Consider the following 18825-nt stretch of genomic DNA (forward strand, 5'->3'; position numbering starts at 1 on the left):
ATTCATAGACAACTGACACTACGTAGCTGTCGGTGCATGTTGACAAAGCGTAACTCGCCATGTATTGCGCCTAGCGTCACGGTCATCCAGGCCATGTTGGGAGCGAAGACGGCTCCCAGGATTCCTGCCCAAAGGAAGACACTGCCGATGAGGCCGAGCTGGAAGACAGACAGATGCCGCTGAGCGCATGAAACTAGCAGACCTGTAAGGACGGGAAATGGTGAAAATACGTACAAAAAATATGTGGGCTAGAGATATTTCTAACATGCAAGCCATTTACGCCACCGTAGCCACACCGACTGCTCACGTGAATACAAAACACAGCCTACACGAGGATATTGCTCGAGCAGGTGGAAAACTACGTCAAAAGTCTGGCCTCCTCTTGAGTCATTGAAGCCGCGGGTATTTTCCCTAACAGCAGCGAAATTAAGCTATAAAAATTTGTTAGAAAGTCCGGAAAAAGATGCTTTGCATTTGAAAGACACGCTGTTGAAATACTCAAAGCCGATGTCATAAGTTATGTGCACGCGCACCGTAAATTCTACGGCACACAGTACTCTGTTTCAAATTCAAGATAGCATATGATGCTTTCCATGTGCTACTATTGCTCAAACTGTTCCAAGCACAGTGGCTAACATTTCGACCATAACGGGCACAGGTGCATTTGTAACGTGTGGCGAGTTGAATAAGACTTAGTTGAATCGCCCAAATAAATTTTCTTTATTGTTTATCAGATATTGCCTAAAAGCTACATTTTAGCCTCTTTTTGTGTTCACGGCCTACCGTAGGCCATAGGAGCACATACAGGAACATTAATGTCCAGAACTTCTATATTTCGTATCATTTTCAACAATAGCATGCCTGCTTCTTAATTTTGATTAATATTTTAATAACAATATAAATACAATGGCAACTTCTTAATAAGATCATGAACTTACCTAAGTCCGGTAATAATGCTGATAAAATAAACTACAACAATAAAACTGATACTGATTCTTCTAGCATAGCAAATAGTTTCAGTGACTACTTCTATAACATATACGCCGTCACCATATGACTACTACTGACCCCATTTATCGCTGCAATCATTCCCGTAACTGCAGATGAGGTATGTTGCATGGTATTACCTCTAAAGAATACTAGCCCTGGCTTAGATAATATTTCTCTATTTCATCTAAAACTTGTTGCACCCCTTATTTCTGATCCACTTTGTATTACAATTAATAATGTTTTAAAATAGGGTATTTTTCCCACTTGGCTTTTTCCCACTGCACATAATAACGGTCATAAAACGGAGGTTTTTAACTGTCGTCCTATTTCTATTCTATCGTCGATTAGTAAAGTTGTTGAAAAGTTGTTTTGTAAGCGCCTAAATAATTACTTAAAAAGTTAATTTGTTTCAATCTTCTCAGTTTGGTTGTCGCGCTAGCAGTTCGACTAAATTAGCTTTAATATCCCTAACCGACTACATTCGTCACTCGATTCATACGGGCAACTTCGTTGGTTCGGTATTCTTAGACTTCAGTGAAGCGTTTGATACAATTAGTTATAACGTACTTTTTTACTAAGCTAGAAGCCTTGCAATTACCGGTCCAGTACAAAGACTCCCAAAATGTTACCTACATGAGAGAGAAGAAACAGTTTCTTTTACGGGCTTATTCTGAAACTAATGTTATTAACCAAGGTGTACCACAGGGCTCCCCCCCCATACTAGGTCCCTTACTATTCTCTATTTATATTAATGATTTACCATCGTGTCTTAAATCGGCACATTGTATACTATACGCAGACGATACTACTATCTCGTTGCGCGACAGTTCTTTAACTTTAATCCTTAAATTTAACAATGAGCTTGACCATATTTTTGGATGGTGTTCGTCCAATCATTTAATTATCAATCCTTCAGAAACTCAATTCACGATTTTCTGTTGTAGCCAAAGCTTGCCTGAGCTAACTCTAGATATTCATTACATTCCCCTCTCCGACTGTGTATTATTTTTGGGCGTCAAAATAGTTTCTCGACACATTACCTTCATTAAGCAAAAGTGTGCCTTCGCTATTAGATAATCAAATCAAGAACATGCCTCTCTAAAGACGCAATATTGGCATTATACTTTGCCTACATTCACAGCCACATTAATTATGGCGTTGTTTCCTGGGGAAAAACCATGTCACTGTCATATCTCGTCTATTCAGCACTTACAAAACCAAGCAATACGCATTATCACTAACAGTGGGTTTTTGACGAGTGCTACCCTATTACTTCGTGAAAATAACATCTTTGTTGTAACGAACTTGTTCAACTATTATCTAGTAATTATGTTTTATAAATTACTTACTAAACAGCTCTCATACCAATTCATTGATTCCAGGCCCCTCAACAGTAACATTAATACCAGGTTTGCACTTAACTCCAGTTTTGTACTCCCCATGGTTCATTCTAACTATGGAGAAATGACATCATCATTCGCTGCTATAAAACTGTGGAATGGTTTACCCATCAGCATTAAATCTTCATCCTTTCATACTTTTAGTCATGCCCTTAAGCTGTCTTATAGGTATATCTAAGTTTACGTCATTGATTGCACTACATTTGCCATTTGTATATATTGAGTTTCTTTACGCACTATAGGCTTGTATACAGACTATTCGTTTTCGTTAATTTTATTTTTATATGTTGTATTTTCGCGATTATGTTTTTTTCTTTTAGTTATCTTGCTCTTCTTTATAGCATCTCTCCATTGTTATCATAAACCGAAGGTCCCATTGCAGTCTGACTTTGAGACCCTCGTCTGTATAAAGTCGCTTACCAATTCATTGTATCTAAAGAATAATAAACTAAAACTGAAACTGAAACTGAAGTAATATGACAAAGTCCAGCCACTGGCACTCCCACTATCCATGCATTCTAATACGCTATTCTAGTCGGATCATCCCCGGGACAAACTTTAGGTCCTTGGGAGCTATAATTTTACGTGCAGTTAATCATACCGGAATTCTTTTTATTAACAATCAGCCGGCGGTACTTTACCTTTTTGACAAGGTATCACTAAGCATTATTTTAAAACATGGCGCCTCAACTGCGTTTGGAATTTTCTGTGTATGTTGAGTTAGCTTACAGTGGTCTGCCCTAACATCACATATTTACATACATTACATATTTACATACATTTCTCCGCGCAAAATAAAGCGTGTCCGAGTTGCACCTTTCTAGACGCCGTCGATTTGCGAACGCTCCAATCATTTAGGTCTGTATTATTTCTCCTATTTAGTTGAAAATTAAAGCAGCCAAGGCCAGAGAGAGCTACGGTGAGATGTTGTTGTCGTACCTGCCTGAAACAAGATGCTATGTGTGCGACATTCAACTTTTTTAGACGTGGCACATAACGTCGGCAGATACACGACACTAACTTTATGTGTCAACGATGTATAGAAACATTTGACCGTTTTCTTCCCTATTTTATACATCTCTCTGTGAAGGTCTATAAAGATTATTCTCAGAATTGTTTTTATGCATCCGCAAATTCGACGTCAACAGAGCATAGCAGTGTAGGCATTATAGATGCAGCGCGCGGTACAGGCGCACGAAGCTGACTAATTTTACCGCAATTTTTTTTTTGACCACAGGTGTGGTGCGACAGCCTCTGGAATAACGCAAGTGTGATCCTGTGAGAGATCTCATAGAGTGAATGCTCCAAAGAAGCACTTGGTGTTTCCATAAGCGATGGTTTATATGGTGATACATAAGAAGACGATAAGCAAACCACGTGGTTGTTAACGCTGAGGCGAACACTTTATGGCTTTCACCCGCCGTGGTTGCTCAGTGGCTATGGTGTTGGGCTGCTGAGCACGAGGTCGCGGGATCGAATCCCGGCCACGGCGGCCGCATTTCGATGGGGGCGAAATGCGAAAACACCCGTGTGCTTAGATTTAGGTGCACGTTAAAGAACCCCAGGTGGTCAAAATTTCCGGAGTCCTCCACTACGGCGTGCCTCATAATCAGAAAGTGGTTTTGGCACGTAAAACCCCAAATATTATTATTATTACTTTATGGCTTTCTAGCAAGTAGAATTTTCACCACAAGGCATTTTTGATAGCAGAAAAGCTGAAATATATTCGCTTATTGCCGCGAACTACGTCTGGTGGCGGCTCTCGAGTGATATTTTGCAACGTATATCGAGTGGCATAAGTTACCAGAAAACAAAATTCTGCCAGCACTCATCTCACAATAACTGTCGGCGGTAATGCGAATAGCAATCGAGCAATGAAACGACGGACCATATTCCAACACGCTTAGCGGTAACTCTGAAACTTTCATTGCTTTGACAATATGCCACATACTCCTATATCATCCCACTTTGCTATGGCACTTGCTTGTCAAGGTCGCACGTGAGCATGGACAAATGACGATGACGGTATGACGCTGACGCGGGGTCGATGTTACGACAAAAAAAGGAATGATATCGGTGGAACGACAAAGGGTATAAGGACAACGGCGCGATGAGGATGAGATGGCCATTGATAATTTATGACGACGGTATAACAGCGACAACACGACGATGTGAACTCTATGACGACGATGGCGTGATGACGGCGGTGTGGGAAAACCCGATGAAGAACCGTGAATGACGACAATAGCATGACTAAGACGATACGAAGACGACAGTATGACAGCGGATGCGTGATAGCGTCTGTGTGACGACCACGACGGTAGCACTACCACGATTCCATATCCAGTGGCCCAAGCTATTAGTGATGTTACGTCCCACGTCCCAGCACCACAAAGGCGGTAATTAGACGTCTGCCACAAGGAAAACGCCCACCCATCCATCAGCGCCTATCCAGATGTCAACACGGCATAGACACCGACTCTAGACGTGTCCACAAAAGGCCGCCACCCACATCATTACCTGGCAGATTGAACTAACGATGAAAGGAGGCCCTATCCAACGCTACCAAACAACGACGGTGACATTTTATTCGCAGGTTGCCTTCCTACCGTATATTCCATACCATGTGGCTGGGAGGCAAGGTTACTATGCAGTGTTGCGAACATGGGCGTGGTATCGCAACGGATTCATCGATTGTGATTTGCTGCTGGACAGTCTTCAGATTCTCTAGTCGACTCGCCTAGGGAAGACAACACTATTAAAAGCGGAGACTTTTCAAGAAGTGGGACCGAGGGTCCTGATGTAAACTCAGACGTTTAATTTGCTCCTGCATGGAGTGGGCTTCCGTAACTGGAACCGTGTAACTCAGCCAATAAACCCTTTTTCCTTCATTCCTATAACATGACGGAGCAGTCGATGGGCTTGGTGGATTCCTTTCCCTAACACCACCCTAAGCCGCAACAGTCAGCTAGGGTCACGAGGTCTAGGTAGAAGGAGGGACAATCATGGCATGACGAATATAAGATCACAAAGCTGGAATGACGACAGTGGAACGACCACGATGGCGTCACGACCAGGAGCACAAATGTAGTTGCTCAACCAGGTAGGCAACCTAGGCCACTGGGTGAACCTAAGAGGACACACACACGCACACGCGCGCACACGCACACACACAGGCACGCACACGGGGTGTCCCAGTTAACCTAAACCAAAGTTTAAAAATATGCGAATGTCACGTAGCTGGACAGAACCACGTAATGTTGTTTGCCGTCACTTCGAAATACCGAAATTATATTTTTTCATTCCGTTTAATTAGATAATAATATATGTTAAATAACTAATCAACTTCGCAAAGATTATAGTTAGACGAAAACTGTCAATGAGAAAATTGTAGAGCGACATGAGAAACTCCCGATACAGCTTTCCGTTGCACAATAACTGCTACAGAAAAGTGTTTTTCCGAGTGTGAAAGATGCCCGCAAATGCACGCAAAATTGCCGCACGCTGGCTGCTTGAGATACTTTGCGCGCATTCGCCGGCTTCTTTCACGCTCGGAAAGACCTGTTTATATAGCACTTTTAATCTAATTATAATAATTGAGAAGTTGCACAATTATATAAGACTGATTATCTCATTACGCGAAATGAATACAAAATAATTTGAGCATCTCCGAACGACGACAAACAGCATTACCATGGTTCTGTGCAGCTACGCGGCTCTCGGATATTTGTAAAATCTGAGTAAAAATTAGCTGGGACACTGTGTGCAGCTAGATTCAAGACATTTGAGGCAGACAAAAAATGCCATTCGCATTAAAACCGTTGCCTCATAGGATGACAGCAATGCCTACTCTTACCTGACGAGTGTGACACAACTGACATGACGCTGGCGGGCCATGAGGCTGTCTCTCTGTCAACTCCAAATTCTTCAATGAAGGAGACATAGAAGAACCCGGAATTCATCATCATCACCACCGTGAAGAAGGCGGTGAGGCTGGCGGCGCCAGCTACGCCCCAACTTCGATCCATTTATGGCTCACTGGACTTCAAGCATGTACACTGCGTGGCAAATAGATAGGTTTGTTTACTTTTTCTTTCCTGTTTGAGCACGACCACAAGATCGTTTTTATTTATGTGGTGCTTGATCATCGTCACTGGCGCCTGTCACATTGACTTATGCAATAGAAATGTTCACCATCCTGATCTGCCGTACATTTGCTAGTCGCCATCGTCTACTCGCACTGCATTGCTAGTAGGCAATGGCGACGAGCCACCAATGCAGCGATGTCAGAAAGAACAGTTTATGGCCCGTAAAAGATTACGGGCTTTTCCATTACACACAATGCTGCAGTGCTGGGGCCCTATAACGTAAAACTATTCCAATATGTTTTTATTCAAATCTCCTGACGTCAAATTTGCATAACCGCCGACGCAAGCATCGGGTGGTTACCTGCAGGGTTGTTTAAACAGACCAATCAAACGCTCTCCTCGTTCATAAGAGGTCACTTTTGTTTGCTTGAAAAACGAATAACATTGCCTACACTGAGCCGCTTGTCTTGTCTTGGCTGATAGAAGGCGAGGAGCATGCTCAAGTGGAGAGGGATTCGATGGGGTCCAGCCAGTGCACTGAAAATCGATAACCGTATGAAGAGGGCAGGGCCGGCGTCTGCGATTGGTCTGCTTTCCCTTACTTAGCTTGCGGGGACTCGTCGACAATCGCGGCGGCATGCAACGGAAGCTTAAGAATGATGCTAAAACGGATCCTCAGCAAAGAAAAGTTGGCAGGACGAGGTCATATACGTGTAGAAAGTGCTTGAAAACATTACACGGTCACGCAAAAACGTTCATTACACGCAAATAAATCCATGCTCTCCGGCAGGTGCGAGCAGCGAGTACCTGAGCGATCGGCGGCAGCCATGTTTTATTCCTTTCGGAACGGGGCAGCCTGCGGCTATTCAGAAGAAAATTCAGTTTCGTTTGGCATATTAATGCATCTTTAACGCGTACACGTTACTTTGACGCAGTGAGTTCTTGCGGTTTCGTGACGTCGCGTGAGAGGCAGGTGAAATGGGTGCAGCCAGAAAACTTTTGACCAATAGCCGAGGGCTAAGGCAGAAAAGGCGTCGAATCAGAAATAACTATTTTTCTTTTGTTCGGTCAAATCATGCATAATCAGTGTGTACACGTCATATCAGATGGGGAGCTATCGCGGTTCTCGTGACGTCGTGAAGCGGGGGTGGTCCAAAAAAGTTTTTTACCAGTCACGGAGGGCTGATTGAAGAATTGAAACATAAAAGTATGGAATAGTTTTGCGTTATAGCACCCCTGGACTCCTAATTATATCAAGATTTAAACCAGCCCAGACACAGGAGCCAGTTTCGTGTCCCCGCCAGAGATGGTGCTGCACTGGAAAGTTGTCTTTTACACTCGCAACCAGGAGCACTATTTTCGATCATAATAATACTGTGCTGCCAACGCCGAATCTCATCAATTTCTATTGCAGAAACTTTCACCAAACATAAGATAAACAGTTATGAGGGTTTTACAACTTTGCGAATGCCAATACACATAAGGTAATATGTGCGAGCATGCAGAAACAAGTCGAGTGCAGGGTCAAGCCAGCTGTCGCTGTGGTCTGGCTATGTGCGGCTTCAAGCCCGCTTTGCCGTCCTTTGAATCAGTAGTGTGGTAGGTGTCCGTTAAATACGCTTCCATGCTATACCACACGCACTCATTCTCAACAATAGTTCGGGCCTTAATACTGAGGCTGAAAACTACGAAAATATCGAGCTAACTTAAGAGAGTGATCGCTCGGATCTTGAGCGTCAGTTCTTGTAGCCAGTAGCGTACGATTTTTATTCCTTCAGTAGCTACACCACCTATTACTCAAGTATTATTATGCAACAAAAAAGACACAGACGTAAGAGAAGGTACACCAAGCGCAAACTTTCAACTAAGTTTATTGTACCCCTGCATCGGTTGATACATGTGAAGCAGCATAGACTGCGCATGCGCTTACATGAAAACGACCGCACATATTTACATGCAGTACATCAATTTATATTACTTGTTTGAATTTTCGGTGGTGTTGATAGTGTGGCGTTGCAATTGCGGCTTTTCCTGATGCGTCGGTTTCGACTAGCGCAGCTGCGGATCAAAATGCGCCAAGCGCCTCTACGCACTGGATTGCCCAGCAGAGAAGGTGCTCTATGCCGCTCCTCGACGCGTGCGTCCATGGCCTAATTGTTCCAATATCAGGCATGGGTGCTACAGGTTCCGTGTTCGAATCCTGCAGTCGAAGAATTTTAATAATGTTTGTTTAATTCTTTATAACGTGGTAATTTGTCGAAAATAATGACTCTGCAAAGTCACAGGGTCGTTTGATGCAAAAAGGACGAAGTTTAGGGAAATCTGTGCACAAACCAACATCGCCGTGGCTTAATCGCCCTGCTTGCAGCTTCCGTAGAAGTCAGCGTTTCGCTTAGTAATTGTATAAAACACTGTGCTTGAAACGGTGAAATACTCTCGCTGCACCTTCTTTAGATGGCACCATCATCCCGTCAAAAGCGCTCAGCGTTGGGGGCCAGAAACGTACGAAGACGTGCCTCTAACTTGGCAAGATAGCGTGGCCTTAAAAAGATGCAAGTTCGTGTAACCGATAGCGTGCGCAGTCATCGGGAAGGACAAATAAGCACGGCAAGCAAATTCTCATATTTCTAGCAGGTAAACCGCTGAAACGTTAAAACACTAATTGAATGGCTCATATCACGAGAGCAAGATAAAACTTTGTTATGTCCTTGATGGTATTCAGGGGTGGCGGGAGACTGACCCCCAATCCCCCCCTTCCTCAGACGGCGGCCAGTCCTTGCTTTCTGGCGGCGTCTTCGGCCATCCGGACGGCCCAAAGCTGCTCCTCTGGGTCCAAGCTGAGCAGCAATGTCTCCCACTGCTCGGCCGTAGCAATGATGCGTGTGTTAGTGCGGGAGGTGTTGGTGGGTGAGGCTTTGGGGCATTGCCAGATAATAGGATCGAGGTCAGCGCGGGACTCGGACGCTTTGCAGAATGGGGAGTATGCATTGGGGTACATGCGGTTGTAAAGCACGGGGTTCGGAAAAGTTCGTGTCTGAAGGAGTCGCCAAGTGGTAGATAGACTTATTCAGTGTTTTGTGTGCTGCGGGGTAGCGTAACCGCTCTCTGCGGTAGTGCAGGAGAATTTCTCTGGACGTGACCATTCGGTCCCGCGCGTGACCGCGATGCACAACAGAGGGCTGGTCGGGATCGGAAGACGCAGGAGAAGGATGATGCGCCCGGTGTGCGAGAGCTCGGGCGGCATCGTGGGCGGCTTCGTTTCCAGCCAGACCCGAGTGACCAGAGGCCCAGATGATCTGCACGCGGCGTTGCCTTGAGGGAGGAGTGCCAGAGAGAATCTTCTGCGCTTGGGGTGCTATAAGTCCTGTGTAGTTACGAATGGCCGTTTTTGGATCGCTAATGATGCAGTGTGCATTGGTAGCCGGATAGGCCAAAGCGATGGCCGTTTGTTCTCCTACTTCGGGTTGCATGGTGAATATTGATGCGGCCGCGGCGAGGCGGTACTGCGAACCCGTGACTGCGACGACCGCCATGGCGTTTTGATTGGGGTATTCTGCTGCGTCCACGTAGGCTACGTCAGCTGCTTGGTCGTAGCGCTTTTGTAGTTGTTTAGCTCGTTCTGCACGTCGCTCCGGACCGTGTTCAGGGCGCATATTGTGAGGTATGGGTGGGATAACTAGTTGAGCACGAATGTTTGGAGGGATGGGTACCTTTGGTCCGAATTGGGTGGTGTAGGTTATGCTTTGGGTGCCTAGAATGTGCCTGCCCGTGGTGGAATTGGCGAGTCGTTCGTATTGGCTAATACGCTGCGTTTCAATAAGCTCGTCTATGGTGTTATGAATGCCGAGGGAGTCCAGTTTCTCGTTAGAGGTGGTGATGGGAAGATGTAGGGCTTGTTTATAGGCCCTCTTGATCATGGTGTTGAGTTTGAGCTTGTCAGCTGCATTGAGGCTAAGGCACGGGGCGACATAGGTGATCCTGCTCAGGGCGTAGGCGGTTACCAGGCGTATAAGGTTGCTTTCTTTCATGCCGTGATGTCGATTTCCAATGCGTGCAATGAGGCGAGTTGTTTGGTGCACATGATTATCTAATTGCTTGAGTATCTCCGTGTTTCTGCCGTTTTGTTGGATGCGTAAGCCAAGGATACGGATGCTAGGTACAGTAGGTATGCGTTGCTGGTGCACGTGGAGTTCTATCTCGGGCGGGTGAGGGTCTGAACGTCGACCTCCCCAATTGGGCTTGTACAGAAGGAGCTCCGATTTCTGTGGGGAGCACGCCAGGCCGCACGGTTCTACGTACGCAACGACCTCGTTGATGGCTTGCTGCAGCGTGTCTTGGATGTCCTCGTCGCTGCCCCCGGTGACCCACAGGGTGATATCGTCTGCGTAGAGGCTATGCTTGAGGTTGGGGATGCTAGCTAATGCAGGCGGTAGTCCGAGCAAGGCCACGTTAAACAGAAAAGCGGATAGAACCGATCCTTGCGGCGTGCCTTTGCTGCCGAAGTGAATAATTGGCGACTGCAACCCTCCGATGGTAATGGTGGCCGTGCGACCTGTAAGAAAATTCTTCACGTAGTTATATGTTCGATGTCCAACCTGGAGTTGTGCCAGTTGGTTGAGCATGGACTCATGCGTGACGTTATCGAATGCCTTGGTTAGGTCTAGTCCCAAGATGGCTTTGGTGTCCAGCCTGGAGCTTTTGTCGCCATTGATAATTTGGTGCTTGAGCTGAATCATGATATCTTGAGCAGAAAGTTTCGGGCGGACGCCAACCATGGTATTGGGGAAGAGGTCGTTGTCGTTCATATGTCTGTGTAAGCGTGTGAGAATGACATGTTCGAGGACTTTTCCGACACATGAAGTGAGGGAGATAGCGCGGAGGTTTTCGAGTAGGAGGCGCTTCCCGGGTTTGGGAATCATAATAATTTTGGCTTCTTTCCATTGTGAAGGGAGGTTTACAGTTTCCCAGTATGCGTTAAAATAAGCTGTGAGGGCTTGTATGGAATCCTCATCTAGGTTACGAAGCATTTTATTAGTAATGCCATCAGGTCCCGGGGCCGAGTTAGGGCGGAGTGCGAGGATGGCTTCACGTACTTCTGCTGCTTGTGTGGCCGCGTCCAGGTGGTCGTTAGCGGTGCCTGTGTATGCTGGAACGGCTGTAGTAGGTTGAGGTCCTATGTATCGGTCTATCAGCTCTTGAAGAACTTGTGCGTCCGTGCCCGGATGGGTGTGAATAATTTTTTGCAAATTGTGCTGTTGGTGTGTTCTTGCTGTTGGCAAGATCGAGGAGGTAACGGAGGATATTCCACGTTTTGGGCAGGTTTGGTTTCCGCTCCATGCTGTCGCATGTGCCGTGCCAATTTTGACGAGTAAGTTGTTGTGCATAGTCTTCGATGTGAAGGGTGAGAGTACTAATACGTTTCCTGAGCGTTCGGTTGAGCTTGTTGTGTTTGTACCTGCGTTGAAGACTGGTGAGGGCTTCCCACATATGCAGTAACTTGCTATCTGCCTCCTGCAGATTGGCTTCCTTAGGCACCAATTTAGTGGCTTCGCTCGCGTCTTGCGCCAAGGATGCGACCCAATCTGCGAAAGGGGGTTGGGTACCCGAGAAAGAGGTGAGGGCTCTGGCCTGCCGGAAAGCGTCCCAGTTCATTTTGCGGAGTTGACGGCCCTTAGGCTTTCGCGGGCCCGTTCGAACTGTTGTTTGGATTAAATAGTGATCGCTGCCCAAGTTGTCTTGTGTGTTGATCCAGTCTGCTTGTGGAATTCGTTTTGCGAATGTCAAGTCTGGAGTAGTGTCTCTGCTAACGTTGTTTCCCAAACGAGTGGGACAAGTTGGATCCGTGACAAGAGTAAGACCTAGATTCTGTCCGTCAAGCCATAGTTGTCTTGCCTTTCGGCGGTCTATTGGGTATCCCCATGCCACAGCAGGGGCGTTTAGGTCCCCTACGATGAGCAGAGGGGCTCCCTTAGCTACTTGATCTGCTTTGGTGAAAAGTCGTAGAAACCTATGTTGTTCTTTGGGGCTGCTGTACACATTGAGGATGAAGAGGCTCTGTTGCTTGCGCCTTGCAGACGGGATGATCTCCAGGAAAATGTGGGCTGCTGTATGAATGCTTGTGTGATGCTGTATAACCGGAATGTTTCGCTTAACTGGTGTGGTTACTTGGGGCCTGCGGTTATCATCGCAAACTGCGGTGTATGCCGGGTATTCCGACAGCTTAGCCGCTTCTCCGGTCTCTTGTAATGCGATAACATCGGGGGAAGTATGTGGTGCGAGAGAGGTAATATATTGCTCTAAGTGGGTGCTCGCTCTCACCGGAAGCCCCGGCAGTTCCACTGCCAATTACAGTAGGTAGCACGTTCTGGATTACTCGCAGCCATCTTTGTCGAGACGCGAGTACGGCTTCTTTAGTGGACCTGCTCTGGGGCGGAGTTGAGTGTTTTCCAATTCTGTCAAACGGGTGTTGTGATTTTGAGCCAGAGTCGCGACCATGTCTTGAAACACTTTGCGCGCGTCGTCCATGTTTTCCTGTCGCTGTTGTTCGCTTGCCGCAAAGGTTTGCTCAATTCTGGGCAGTAGTAGAGTTTCTAGTTTCGCAGTAAGGAGGTTGTCCATTGCGCGTTAGAGAGCCTTTGCAATGGAGGCGTCGAGCAATGTGGCAAGTTTACAGTCTAATGCTTCATTCAGGTTGCGTTCTATCCGCTGTTGCAGCTCAGTGAGGGCTTCACAGTTCACATTTCCTTCTGAAGTGTATGCTGGTGTTGCCGCTGCTGAGATTGGTTCGAGAGCTTTGCGCTTGTGCGGGGTTGGTTGTTGGGTGGTTTGCGGGCAATCTATTGCAGGGACAGGAAGGTTGTCTGCATTTGATGGTAAGTGTTTGGGTTGTGTGTCTGCAAGTTGTGATTTGAGCTTAGCGTTTTCTGTCTTGAGGTCTTGTATCTCAGCACGTAAGGATCGGAGCTCATGCATGAAGCTGTGCATGGTACCGTCACTAACTGTGTTCACTGGGGTTGCTATAGGTTGTGAGGTGTGACCTGTGTGGGAGACAATGCTGGCCCAGCTTACCTTGGGGGGTGCGTCTTGCACTTTAACTGTGGTCGTTCGAAGGCTTGCGTTTCCTTGCTGCTGCGGCGGTGTTGAATCCGGTTCGCTCCGGGAGTGACTGCGTCCTTGTGACTGACTGCGACCTCGGGAGCGGTTGCGTCCACGTCACCGACTGCGTCCGCGTGAGTTGCTGCGTTCGGGAGCCTGCAGTTGTGGTGTCGACTTTGGTGTTGGGAGAGCTGAGTCTCCATTTGCAGAATTCGATGGCCCCGTCTGCTGGTCTGCTCCTTGCTGTCCCAGTCGTAGGCGTTCCCATCGTCGTTGGAGTAAGAGGTGTGGTGCCGGGAAGCGGCGATGGCAGGACTTATCACCAGTCGGGTGGTCTTTGCCGTAGAGCGCGCAGCAAGGGAGACAGGGGTGATCAGCCGACGGATTTACTGTGTCACAGCTCTTGCATTTCTTCTGGGTTGGAGTGGGGCATATCACAAGAAGCCAACAAAGATACCAAGGAATACACAGGGCAAATTATTTGTACATACTAATTGAATTAAAGAAATGTAAATTAATGGCAATGAAATGGGATGAAAAAACAACTTGCCGCAAGTGGCGAACGATCCCACGTCCTGGGTGAGCATTCGAAGTTTTCTAGCGGCATCTGTCCTTTATAGCAGTATCAACTGTGCTCTGTCGCCTTGAAGAGCCGATCGAGTAGCGCTATCGGCAAATTACCGCAAATTAAATTGTTCCTTCGTATAACATGTTTGTTCGCCAATGCTCACCTGTCTTCGCTTTTGTCCCTCGCGATTTACACGCGCGCCCTGAAATATCTGTTCACGCAAAACGTTTCTCTCGGATAACGAAGAAACTTATTTCGTTGGAATGCGGATACGCTTTCTATTTCCAGACTTGAGCAGGCAAGCGCGTGTTGTGACAGTCTCAAAACATGTCCGCAGCGCAGGTGCGCAATTATAATGTCGCGCATGAAGAATGTATTTTCCGGCACAGCCCGCATCCACAATCGAGCCAGGTGCCCTGATGTAGTCCGGGAGACGGAACCACGCGACGTGAGCGTGGACGTTATTGCACATGTTCTACTTGCATCTTCATTGCTCAGCGATTCAAACGCGATAACCAGCCCGCATGACGGCCGGTGCTTTATTGCACCGTCCGTGGGCGCTAGGAGACACCTAGCTGATATGCGTTGTGGTACGCTATAAAAGCGTCGGCCTTTCTGACACATTGGCACTGTATTTGGTCCCTAGAAATCATCCAATGCTCACTTGGCCGCGAAAAACGCCGGCAGCCAAGAATGCTAATTTTTGCGATTGAATCACTGAGCGCACCACGAATGACTGGAATGTGTTATTCCTTCTTGTTTCAAGCGGATTCCCCGCTGACCTAAAAAGAATGGAAATAGTATTGATTTGGTCAGCTTAAACGAATGCGGCACAAGCGCTTCATATATGTTCAAGCGCGCATTTTCTGTACGACGTGTCCCCCTTTGCAAGTAGCGCATCAAATTTCGTGTACCTGCGTCTGAAGCATGTTCGTGCCAGTTGTTTGTTTTTTTTTTTCAAGCAAATTGCGTCGTTGAGTGGAAGAACGAAAGACTGGTTAGCCCTCTCAGTCTTCATCCTAGCCGGTGACATCAATTCACTAAACACTGCCTCCGCTTTGTTTCTGTTTGGCAAAGTAACTTGACGCGCGTTCGCAGTGCATTATGCCAGTGCATGTATTCCACACGCTAAACGGATTATGCGACACGCCAGTAAAAAAAAACTAATTATGGGGTTTTACCTGCCAGAACCACTTTCTGATAATGAGGCACGCCCTAGTGGAGGACTCCGGAAGTGTCGACCACCCGGGAATCTTTAACGTGCACCTAAATCTAAGCACAGGGATGCCTTCGCCCCCATCGAAATGCGGCCGCCGTGGCTGGTATTCGATCCCGCGACCTTGTGCTCAGCAGCGTAACACCATACCCACTGAGCAACCACGGCCGGTGTATGCGACACGCTTCTGCCGCATTCGTTCAAACAGATATTGTTCTAGAGCGCACAGAACAGAAAGGAGTTTATGCAGGTTCTGGTGCTGCGGATATCCTTTGAGGCGTGAATCTGCTAGAGACCGATTGCTAAATGGGGCGCCAAGATTGGGGAAGAGGGCACCGCACAAGCAGAGGTAATGCGGAAAGAACGAGAGTGGACTGCCGACTGGTTTATTGCAACGTTGGGCGTTAGAAAAGGTAGCATTACAAGGGAGGCCAAATGCGCAGGCGCATACAAATCAACAAAAAGATAGAAACCTATCCCCGCGTCCCCACATAATTTTTAATAACAAAAGAAGACGTTCCCGTACTGAACAACGATATAGATGTGTCACCTACACAGACGCTACGTTTTGTTTTGATAAAAAAGAACGCTTCCAAAATTTCTTCCTGAGCGGTATCCTATTTTCCAATTTTGCATAGTTAGCAATCACTCATTAGAATGAACCAACTAGCCTCTCAAGACACTAAAAGTGTGAATTTAGTGAAAGTGGAGCGCTAGATATCGACAACTGTATTTCAAGAATTGTATTGTGCGTGCTATCTCGTAATAATGGGCGAAGGAAATAATCGACGCCATTGGGGCAGATCTTCAGGATAACCAAAACAGTTCGGAAAAACGAAAATATTTTGCTGCTGGCTACCCGCGGCTCGGAGATCGTACAAAATGAATAAGCACAGCGCGTTAAATCCACACAAAGGCGTACACAATAAATGGAATCAACGTGCCCCGGCTTACGCGCCACTTCAAAACAACACGGTGCACGAATGAACTTGGAATGAACAATGAACATTTTTCATGATTACTACAGGCCTTGATTCTACCAGCACCGAAGGCAAGATTTCGCTAGACACAAACGAGATCCTGTCGATAACTAAAACAATTTAAGAGCACGCCATTCGCGCTTGCAGGTACGAGTCAACATAACGAGCCAATATATGGCACCGTGTAATATTGGGAACTATTTCGACCGTCGTAACAACGCTTACATTTGATATTTGTAAGTCAAGCCTGTCCGTGTCCAATGTTTTTTTTTTTGTCTGCAATCACTAACGAATCAGGAATAATTGAAGGGAGCGCCCGTTTATGTCATAAACATGGAACTTTTGTCAGCAGACACGCGTTTTCCCGACACACAAGAGGGAACTCACCGTAGACGCAGCGTCAGAGTCAAGTGGGATGCAGGCTCTTTGTTCGTAGGTAGACAAGTTTCCGGTGAGAAACGGAAAAAAAAAATCCGACCACGGACAGGAACGATCACGACCTTGCGACACAACACATGCAGCTGCGCCGGCGAAGCCGTGAGAGCAAAGCGCGTGCTTGCGGAACAGTGCCGCGACGCAGGCTCACAACGAGTGAAAGATAACGCCAGCGCTCATCGCTGTTTTTTTTTTTCATGTACAGGGTGATGAAGATAAAAAATTATCCGGCCAGCGGATTTATGCCACACACACACACACACACACACACACACACACACACACACACACACACACACACACACACACACACACACACACACACACACACACACACACGCACGCACGCACACACACGCACACACGCACACACACACAAAATGCGAGCTGTATACTCTTCCGAGCACTATCGTATCCTGCCCATGGCCCATTTTCGCACTTGTACGGCCGTCTTCGGAGCCGTGGCGAGCGCCAAACAGAGCGTTTTCTTTTCTTTTTCTGCAGGCAGGCTATTTCTTCCCTGTTTCAGCTCCTAATATTAAACGCGTTTTCATCCAGAATCGCCAGAGAGCTTCCACAAGTTCAGAGTAGCAGCGCTCAATAGGGGGGGGATCCTGATATGACGTCTGCCAATGGTCGTTTGTAACGAGCCTCTGAAAAAACGCGAAACACAGGATTATGGTATGTAATTAGGCGTGCCGTGTTCAGTTTTCTCTCAAGTTGGTGGCGTATAGTAAGTCAATAGGCGGTTGAACCTATGCGCCTTTTTAAGTAGAATCACCGACCTTTGGAAGAGAAGTGTGCCTGCGTTGGGGGGCTGCTGCTCCTGATTTATTGATGACATCCGCTTTGAAATGGGGGGTTGGCAAATAGTCACCTAGCCTGCTTCATTTAGTCAGGTCCATTTTAGTAGTTTCTTCTTCTAGTGTATTTCTATACATCTCCGCAATATTTTTTTTTCTTTTTCTTCAAAGTCACTCTATCTACCCTGTATCGCCACCTATGCCTGTAACGGATCCGGTCGTATCAATTTCTTCCCGGATTTTTTCCACCAATACTCCAAAGTCCGTTGCTTATCTTGACTGCTGATCGGTGGATGCTTCCGTCAATTTGATCCGAGCGCTTCTGGAGCGTGTGCGTTACATCCGGGTCTCACAGTGATAACCCTTCGCATTCTACTAGGATGTGCTGAAGGGTTTCCGGATTTTTGCTGCCGCATACACATGCCTCACACGCTGCGGCGGCCAAGCGGCTATGGTGTTGCGCAGCTAACCACGAGGTCGTAGGATGAAATGCCTGCCACGGCGGCCGCATTTAGATGTGGGTGAAATGCAAAAGCGCCCGTGGCCCGTGCATTGGGGGCACGTTAAACATTACCTCACGGTAAAAAGTAATCCGGACTCTGCCACTACGGCGTCCGTCATAATCGAATAGTGATTTTGGCACGTAAACCTCCAAAATTCACTTCAATTTATCTACACAGGCCTCCGGTACTTGTTTCGGTATATTTCTGTCCTCAGGCAACCAGCTCGAGCCTCAGATAGCAAGGTACTGTCCATTGTGTTATCGTACAGATTTTCCCTTTAATTTCTTTCTTCGCATTCTTAATTCTAAACTTCCACGGTCGTTTTAGCGTCCGTTCTTTACATCGAATTCGTTTTCTCGGTTTCTCTCTATTGCAAGAGTTTTTTTCTACGCGCTCCCCAGTAGGTTCCTAACGGAAACGTCGGAATGGACGCTAGGCCTAGGTAGCGTGGACGAGTGCGCCTGAATGGCGCTTGCAGCTCCTTCAGTATACAGTATACCATACAGATACATAGATGATACCATATAGTTGCTACCAGTGGAGAAATCGTCATTTGTCCTATTTGCCGGGCTGAAGCGAAAAGCTACATGCTTCAAGTAGAGCTTAGGTGGCTGCACATTTCGGCGAGCTACCAATGTTTGATTTCTGGGCATTACACTGACCACAGGTTACAATGTCTCTACACGGTTGATAACTTTGGGACACAATCAACATAGAGGATCCATGTGTCTCAGCGCGTCGCCAGCA

At 46.8% G+C, this 18825-nt stretch overlaps 1 long non-coding RNA gene across 1 annotated transcript; it reads right to left on the bottom strand.

Annotated features, from left to right (window-relative positions):
* Positions 1-63: 63 nt before the first annotated feature.
* On the bottom strand, positions 64-16876 carry LOC142574189 (uncharacterized). Its single transcript, XR_012826448.1, has 3 exons — positions 16725-16876; positions 6247-6448; positions 64-202 (listed from the first exon to the last, which is right to left on the bottom strand). It is a non-coding gene; the product is annotated as an uncharacterized LOC142574189 (long non-coding RNA).
* Between the last annotated feature and the right edge of the window lie 1949 nt (positions 16877-18825).

This window comes from Dermacentor variabilis, chromosome 3 (genome assembly GCF_050947875.1).
Source record: "Dermacentor variabilis isolate Ectoservices chromosome 3, ASM5094787v1, whole genome shotgun sequence".
NCBI lineage: Eukaryota > Metazoa > Arthropoda > Arachnida > Ixodida > Ixodidae > Dermacentor > Dermacentor variabilis.